Source organism: Oncorhynchus mykiss, chromosome 9, assembly GCF_057628025.1.
Source record: "Oncorhynchus mykiss isolate SJ-2025 chromosome 9, ASM5762802v1, whole genome shotgun sequence".
NCBI lineage: Eukaryota > Metazoa > Chordata > Actinopteri > Salmoniformes > Salmonidae > Oncorhynchus > Oncorhynchus mykiss.
Genome location: NC_143030.1, coordinates 54,860,968 through 54,868,398, shown reverse-complemented (window position 1 = coordinate 54,868,398; position 7,431 = coordinate 54,860,968).

The window sequence follows — 7,431 nt, the reverse complement described above, 5'->3', positions numbered from 1 at the left end:
TCGTTGCCCCCCATGTTTTGGGATGTAGATGTGGACATCTGCCTTGCTCTGGAGAGGGAACCCACGCCCTCTACCTGCCCTCCTGAATGCATCTACGTCCCCTCGAAGATAAGGGATAGGCTGTTGACCAGGGCACACACATCCCTCACCACTGGACACCCAGGTATCACTCACACTATTCACTCCATCTCTGAGAAATACTGGTGGCCCACCTTATCAGAGGACGTGGCTCACTATACCAACTCATGTTCAGTATGTGTCCAAACAAAATCCCCCCGGCACGCTCCAGCAGGGAAGCTCGTTCCCCTTCCAATGCCTCAGCGTCCCTGGTCTCATCTGTCCATTGACTTTGTGACCAATCTCCCCTCCTCTGATGGTTTCACCACCATTCTGGTGGTTGTGGACAAGTTTATTTCTCTCTCTGGTCTCCTTACCTCTCTCAAGGTCGCTGAGGCACTGTTCCAGCAGGTCGTCTGGCACTATGACCTTCCGAGGACATCGTCTCCGACCGTGGCCCTCAATTCACGTCACAGGTATGGAGGGCTTTCATGGAGAAACTGGGGGTCACGGTCAGCCTCACTTCCAGGTACCGGCCTCATTCCAACCGGCAGGTTGGAGAGGATGAACCGGGAGCTGGGGAGGTTCCTGAGGAGTCACTGCCCGGACCGGCAAGGGGAGACAACTTCCCTGGGCGGATCACGCCCAGATTTCATTACGTCACTCCTCAACCGGGCTTACTCCCTCCCAGTGTGTCCTGGGTTATCAGCCAGTCCTGGCTCCGTGGACTCTGAGCCAGACCGAAGCCCCTGTGGTGGATGAATGGTTCCGACACGCAGAAGAAGTTTGGAGGGATGCTCATGCGAAGCTCCAGCGTGCTGTCCATCGCCATAAGGAGAAGGCGGATCCCGTGTTCCTTCCTGGTGATCGCATCTGGCTCTCCACCAGGAACCTCCCACTCTGCTTGCCCTGCAAGAAGCTGAGTCCCTGGTTTGCCGGGACGTTCAAGGTCCTCCGGAAGGTCAACGAGGTGACTTATAGGTTACAGCTTCCACTAACTACCGGATGGCACCTTCTTTTCATGTTTCTCTTCTCAGGCCGGTGGTTCCTGGTCCCCTGGCTGAGGCCGTTCCCCACAACACCCCTCCGTCTCCTCTGGACATTGAGGGAGGTCCCACCTATGCTGTCAGATCCCTTCTGTACTCCAGACCGGGAGGGGTACTGTCCAGAGGAGCGGTGTTGGATTCCGGTGGACAACATTCTAGATGCCAAGATCATCCGAGAAATCCACCTCCACCGTCCGGACCGCTCCTCGCTCTAGGGGCCAACCTCCTGGGCAGTGGCGTCCTGCGGCTGGAGCTACACGTCGGGGGGGGGGGGGGGTCCTGTCATGTCTACTCCCACTGTCCCTCTCCGGCGCTCGACATCGCCTACTTAGAGACAATAACACCTGACGGGAAATGACAACAGAGCGCTATATATAGGGGGAGTAATCAGGGAAGTGATAAGGTCCAGGTGTGCCTAATGATGAGATGCAGGTGTGCATAATAAAGGGTTGCCAGGTGTGTGTGTGTAAGTAGACAGGCAATGTTCTCATGTCCAGACGCTTCTCTTGTTTTTCTATTATTACGTGTTAATTTATATTAAACTCTCCAACTGCACCTGCTTCCTAACGCCCCGCATCTCCATTACAGATATAAGGTACGGCGGAAGATTATGCTGGCAAGCTTAATAAACAAAAAGGTTGCAACCTTACTTACTACTGTTTCTCACTTTAGTTTTGGTAACACTTGAGTACAACTTTAGGCTACAGAATATTACTTTATCTTTCCCTGTTTGAGAGTTTCTTAAATGTTGAGACAAGGTTAAGTTATCTCAGAGATAATGGAATTTGATTGCATCACAATTAAATGGAAATCTCTGGATAATTACATGATTCCTAACAATTTATCATGGGAAATAGAGGGACATTTTGGGGGAAATGAATACACAGTTTTGTAGCTGACGAATGAGCTTTTCCCCGACAAACTGTTTAGCGTCTGACCACCCTGTGTCCTGTTAAGTGGTATGTAGCACTGTAATCTGTGCAGTGAAAGAGGACTACAGTAGCAAATGGCAGCTCAAGTGTCTTGCCCAACACCAGATATTCTTATGTCTCCTCGCAATGTGTCATGCCCATCACAACAGGCAAACCGCCCAGGCACAACTCACGCAAGCTCTTATATGGCCTTTCTACATCCGTGAGAGCAAAGGAAAGGTAGAAAGGAAAGCGAATGATGTTATGTTTCCGTTTCAAAAACATGATCCTCTCAGACAGTCTGGTTTTGTGCCACCACTGCCACGTGCACATATTCTACATGTCTACCACACCATCATGATGCTAAATTATAATTGACATTTGGCTTTAAACGTTTCTGCATCATGTTTCCAATGTCCTTGGTGACCCCATCCTAGGCTTGATGCCCAAAACATGACAAAGTGACAAATGTTTTTTGGGTTTAGTGTGCATTTCACTGTTTTAAATGTTAATGTTGAATGTATGTGTGCATACATACACGCATGTGTGTGTCGGGGTGTGTGCGTCCATCTGCATTTGTATGAGTGTGTATGTGTGTGCACATGTGACAACTGCCGTGATAGACAGGTGCTAGTCTGTCTCATGGGGTCTTGAGCCGCAGAAAGGCTATCACATACTCCCAGCATTCCCTGGTGCTTTAATGTGGAGCCTCACTGGAATGCTGTTCATTGTTAACAGAGATTTCAAATGTAAAGATTGCAGGAAGGCGCACTGCCATGGATAGCCACACAGAGCCACTGTGTTCCATGTCTCTTATTGTCACGGTTTTCTAGGTGTGAAAGAGAGTCAGACCAAAATGCGGCGTGGCTGTTGCGATCCATGTTTAATAGGACAAAGTAAACACAATCAAATACAAAAACAAATAAACGCACCACGAAAACCGAAACAGCCTAGTACTGGTGCAAAGTAACACAGCGACAGAACAAGGACACTAAGGACAATCACCCACAAAACCCAACACCAAACAGGCTACCTAAATATGGTTCCCAATCAGAGACAATGACGAACACCTGCCTCTGATTGAGAACCATATCAGGCCAAACATAGAACTAGACAAACTAGACATGTAACATAGAATGCCCACCCAGCTCACACCCTGACCAACCAAAACATAGAAACATACAAAGCAAACTATGGTCAGGGTGTGACACTTATTCTATAGGCCATCGGAAGAATTTTGATAAGATGACACATTCTCAGTTTATTGTGGGACTCTGTATTGAAGGAAAATCACAGGGTAACACATATCATGCACATCATCGCAGTGCTTTTGTGTACATACTAAGAAGGTATTCACAGTCACCCACAAACCTTTTTCTGCCGGTTTTGGGGTAATTTACCATTTTTATTATCCGAAAGCCTAACAAAAATGTTCAATGACTTGTGCAAGAGAAGTCTATGCCAAACAAACCACTCACCTGTCTCCGCACCAAACAACTTACCTGGGATCAAACAACTCACTCAGACACTTGCTACAGATTTCCATTTATATTTTATATGAAGCAAGGACCCAGTGGCTAGGTTAGAGAAATACAAAAACTAATGAAATGTAATCATTGTTTTGTCCTTGTATTAATAGGTACATTTCCTTCTGTTTGTTTTAGCCGCTGTTGACCCAAGGACTTGTTAACCCTGCTTGTCCTGCCTGGGCTTACTGTGTGGCAGCAGAAGGATTGAATGGGGAATAGCTCTGGTATTCTGTAGTCTGAGTTTTAAAAAAAAGTTTGTAATGTTTATGTGAGCGTGTGTCTATTGTTCTGGACTGGGCGTCGCGGGTGGGGGGGGGGTGGGGGGTAGAGGCATGCCGCTGTCACAGCATGCTCCAAAATAGAAGGACAGCTGTGGGTGCCCATATTAGAGAGGGAGAGTGGCTGGCTGGCTGGCTGGCTGGCTGGCTGGCTGGCTGGCTGGCTGGCTGGGAGGAGCAGTCATGGGAGGCAGGCAGTGGGGATCTGAGGCCAGGACTCAGCACACCCTAATCTTAGATAGGCCGGCCCCTGACTGGAGCTTTAGGAATAATGCCATTGGAATGGTACAGTATCTCCACCAGCCGAGTCATGAAAAGACTGATTAGCTCATGTTATTGCTGCCTCTGAGAGAGTTGGTGATGTTGTGGGGGTAGTGACAGTGGGAGATTAAGACCAGGAATGGAAGGTGGAATTAGCCAGAGTCTGCCCTCTCTGCATATATGGGTCTCTATCTCTGTAGCTGATGACTGATGGGAGTCTTTTGAGGCTGGAAGGGTCTTACTTGCTGTCAGTTAAAGATCAGGAATCATTTCAAACTAAAACTTATAAATTGCATCAACATCAGGGCAAAGCCAGGGGATTCTAGCCAATAGGGGTCCTCTGGCCTCAAGCTTCTGCTTGGCTCATCAATCAAAAACAGACTAGATTAACTGTAGGTTGTGTTTCCATTGGCACAAGGAAATGATTCATTAACAGGTATTAGTATTGGTGATTTTTCATGTTGCTGCTGTATGAAAGTGGATGTACTAGGCCCCATCACGGTATGTTTCCTGGATCAGCACTTTAGCTTAGCAAAGAGGTATGTGCTGCGTATGGCCAACTAGAGCAACTGTAATCTATGAGCAGAAATACACAATCCATTCCTGGAATTCTTGACCAGTAGTATTCCCAGAGGTTCACCCTGGCTACCTAAAAGGAGACCATTGTATCTGTAGCCAAAAATGACTTCGTAGACAAAGTAAAAGTCCAAACTGACACACACACAAAAGTCCATTCTTGAAAATCTCCCAGTCTGCTTTGCTAGTGACACAGAACACAAGACAGTCCCCTCATCTGAAGCACTCAACTCTTGTAGAATAGAGCTGATAGAAGTGGCCTGTATCTAATCAATGTACTTTTGAATTGTGCATTCAAATAACATGGTAATTTCTCTGTGTTGGTGGGAACTGAGGGTTCAATTGACTTTATCGTCTATTATGATGGAATAATCAATCAACGTGTATTTAGAGGTTGACGTATATTCACTTTATTTTCTTTAGTAGTTGTGTGTCGGCCCGGCGGGGGGGTTCTAGTGCCCTTCACGACAGCATCCTACCTCTTTAACTGTGAGCCCTATGTCAGACTGCGGAATGTGGGCTATTGAGAACAGGAGTTGTATTCCGGTCTATTTCTGGGTGCTGTGCTCTGGCCTGTGCACACAAGGTCACTTATCTCCTCTTTTGTTCTCAAGGTTGTGAAAGGGCTTATCCACAACGCTGACAATCAGCCTCTGACCTAAATAACGCAAACACAATCAAACCCAACTACCCTTATATGGAAGGAAATACGATATAAAGTAAGTAATACTACCTCTGAGACTTTTGCACTCATTTTGTAGCTTTGGCTTAGTAGTGGAACAGGTGGAACAGGTATCCTAGATATTTCTATAGGTCCCTTTCTGTCTGGTGCGTGACTTGTTGACATTGTATAAAGTGTACATAGGTGTACTGTACATTGGCACTGCTTGTTTAAAAAATATATATATATATATTTATAATATATACTGTATATATATATATTTCACCTTTATTTAACCAGGTAGGCTAGTTGAGAACAAGTTCTCATTTACAACTGCGACCTGGCCAAGAATAAAGCAAAGCAGTTCGACACATACAACAACACAGAGTTACACAGAGAATAAACAAAACATACAGTCAATAATACAGTTGAAGAAAATCTATATACAGTGTGTGTAAATGGGGTAAGATAAGGGAGGTAAGGCAATAAATAGGCCATGGTGGCGAATTAATTCTAATATAGCAACTAGACACTGGAGTGATTGGTGTGCAGAAGATGAATGTGAAAGTAGAGATACTTGGGTGCAAAGGAACAAAATAAATAAATAAATACAGAATGGGGATGAGGTAGTTGGATGTGCAACTTGCAGATGGGCTATGTACAGGTGCAGTGATCTGTGAGCTGCTCTGACTGTCACGTTCTGACCTCTATTTCCTTTGTTTTTTGTATTTATTTAGTATGGTCAGGGCGTGAGTTGGGTGGGCAGTCTATGTTCGTTTTTCTATGTTTTGGGTCAGTTCTATGTTTTCGGCCTAGTATGGTTCTCAATCAGAGGCAGGTGTCATTAGTTGTCTCTGATTGAGAATCATACTTAGGTAGCCTGGGTTTCACTGTTTGTTTGTGGGTGATTGTTCCTGTCACTGTGTTTGTTTTCACAGGATAGGCTGTATAGGTTTTCACGTTCCGTTTGTTGTTTTTGTAGAGTTAAGTTATTTCATGTATCGTTCAGTTTCCATTAATTAAAGAACATGAGTAACCACCACGCTGCGCTTTGGTCCGCTTCTTCTCCTCCTATAGACGAACAGCGTTACACTGACAGCTGGTGCTTAAAGCTAGTGAGGGAGATATGAGTCTCCAGCTTCAGTGATTTTTGCAGTTCGTTCCAGTCATTGGCAGCAGAGAACTGGAAGGAAAGGCGGCCAAAGGAGGAATTGGCCTTGAGGGTGACTAGTGAGATATACCTGCTGGAGCGCGTGCTATGGGTGGGTGCTGCTATGGTGAGCAGTGAGCTGAGATAAGGCAGGGCTTTACCTAGCAGAGACTTGTAGATGACCTGGAGCCAATGGGTTTGGCGACGAGTATGAAGCGAGGGCCAGTCAACGAGAGCGTACAGGTCTCAGTGGTGCGTAGTATATGGGGCTTTGTTAACCATATCCAGACCAATAGGACCATCAAGAAACAGTCACTTCAAAGAGTTGGCGTCCTGTCACACCATTTTACCCACCTGCTGTTGATTAAAGATAAACATATTTTCTCTTTTGGGGGGATGGTAGGTACACTGAGATCAAAAGTCTTTCACCTGGAATTTGTTAGGCCTTGGGTCAAGCTCCTTAAGTGCTGATAGGCAGATATGTTTGGAAGCACTCCAACCAGTGGTGAAAAAGCACCCAATTGTCATACTTGAGTAAAAGTATGAGATACCTTAATAGCAAGTTACTTGAAGTAAAAGTAAAAGTCACTCAGTAAAATTCTACTTGAGTAAAAGTCTAAAAGTATTTGGTTCTAAATATACTTAAGTATCAAAAGTAAAAGTAGTATAAAGTATAAATAATTTCTTAATTTAAGCAAAGCAGACAGCACCATTTTCTTGTTTTTAAAATGTATGGATACCCAGTGGCACACTCCAACACTCAGACATCATTGACAAAATATGCATTTGTGTTTATTGAGTCCGCCAGATTAGAGGCAGAAGGGATGACCATGTGTTGTCTTGATAAGTGCGTGAATTTGTCAATTCATCAATTTTCCTGTCCTGCTAAGCATTCAAAATGTAACGAGTACTTTTGGTTGTCAGGTAAAATGTATGGAGTAAAAAGTACATTATGTTCTTTA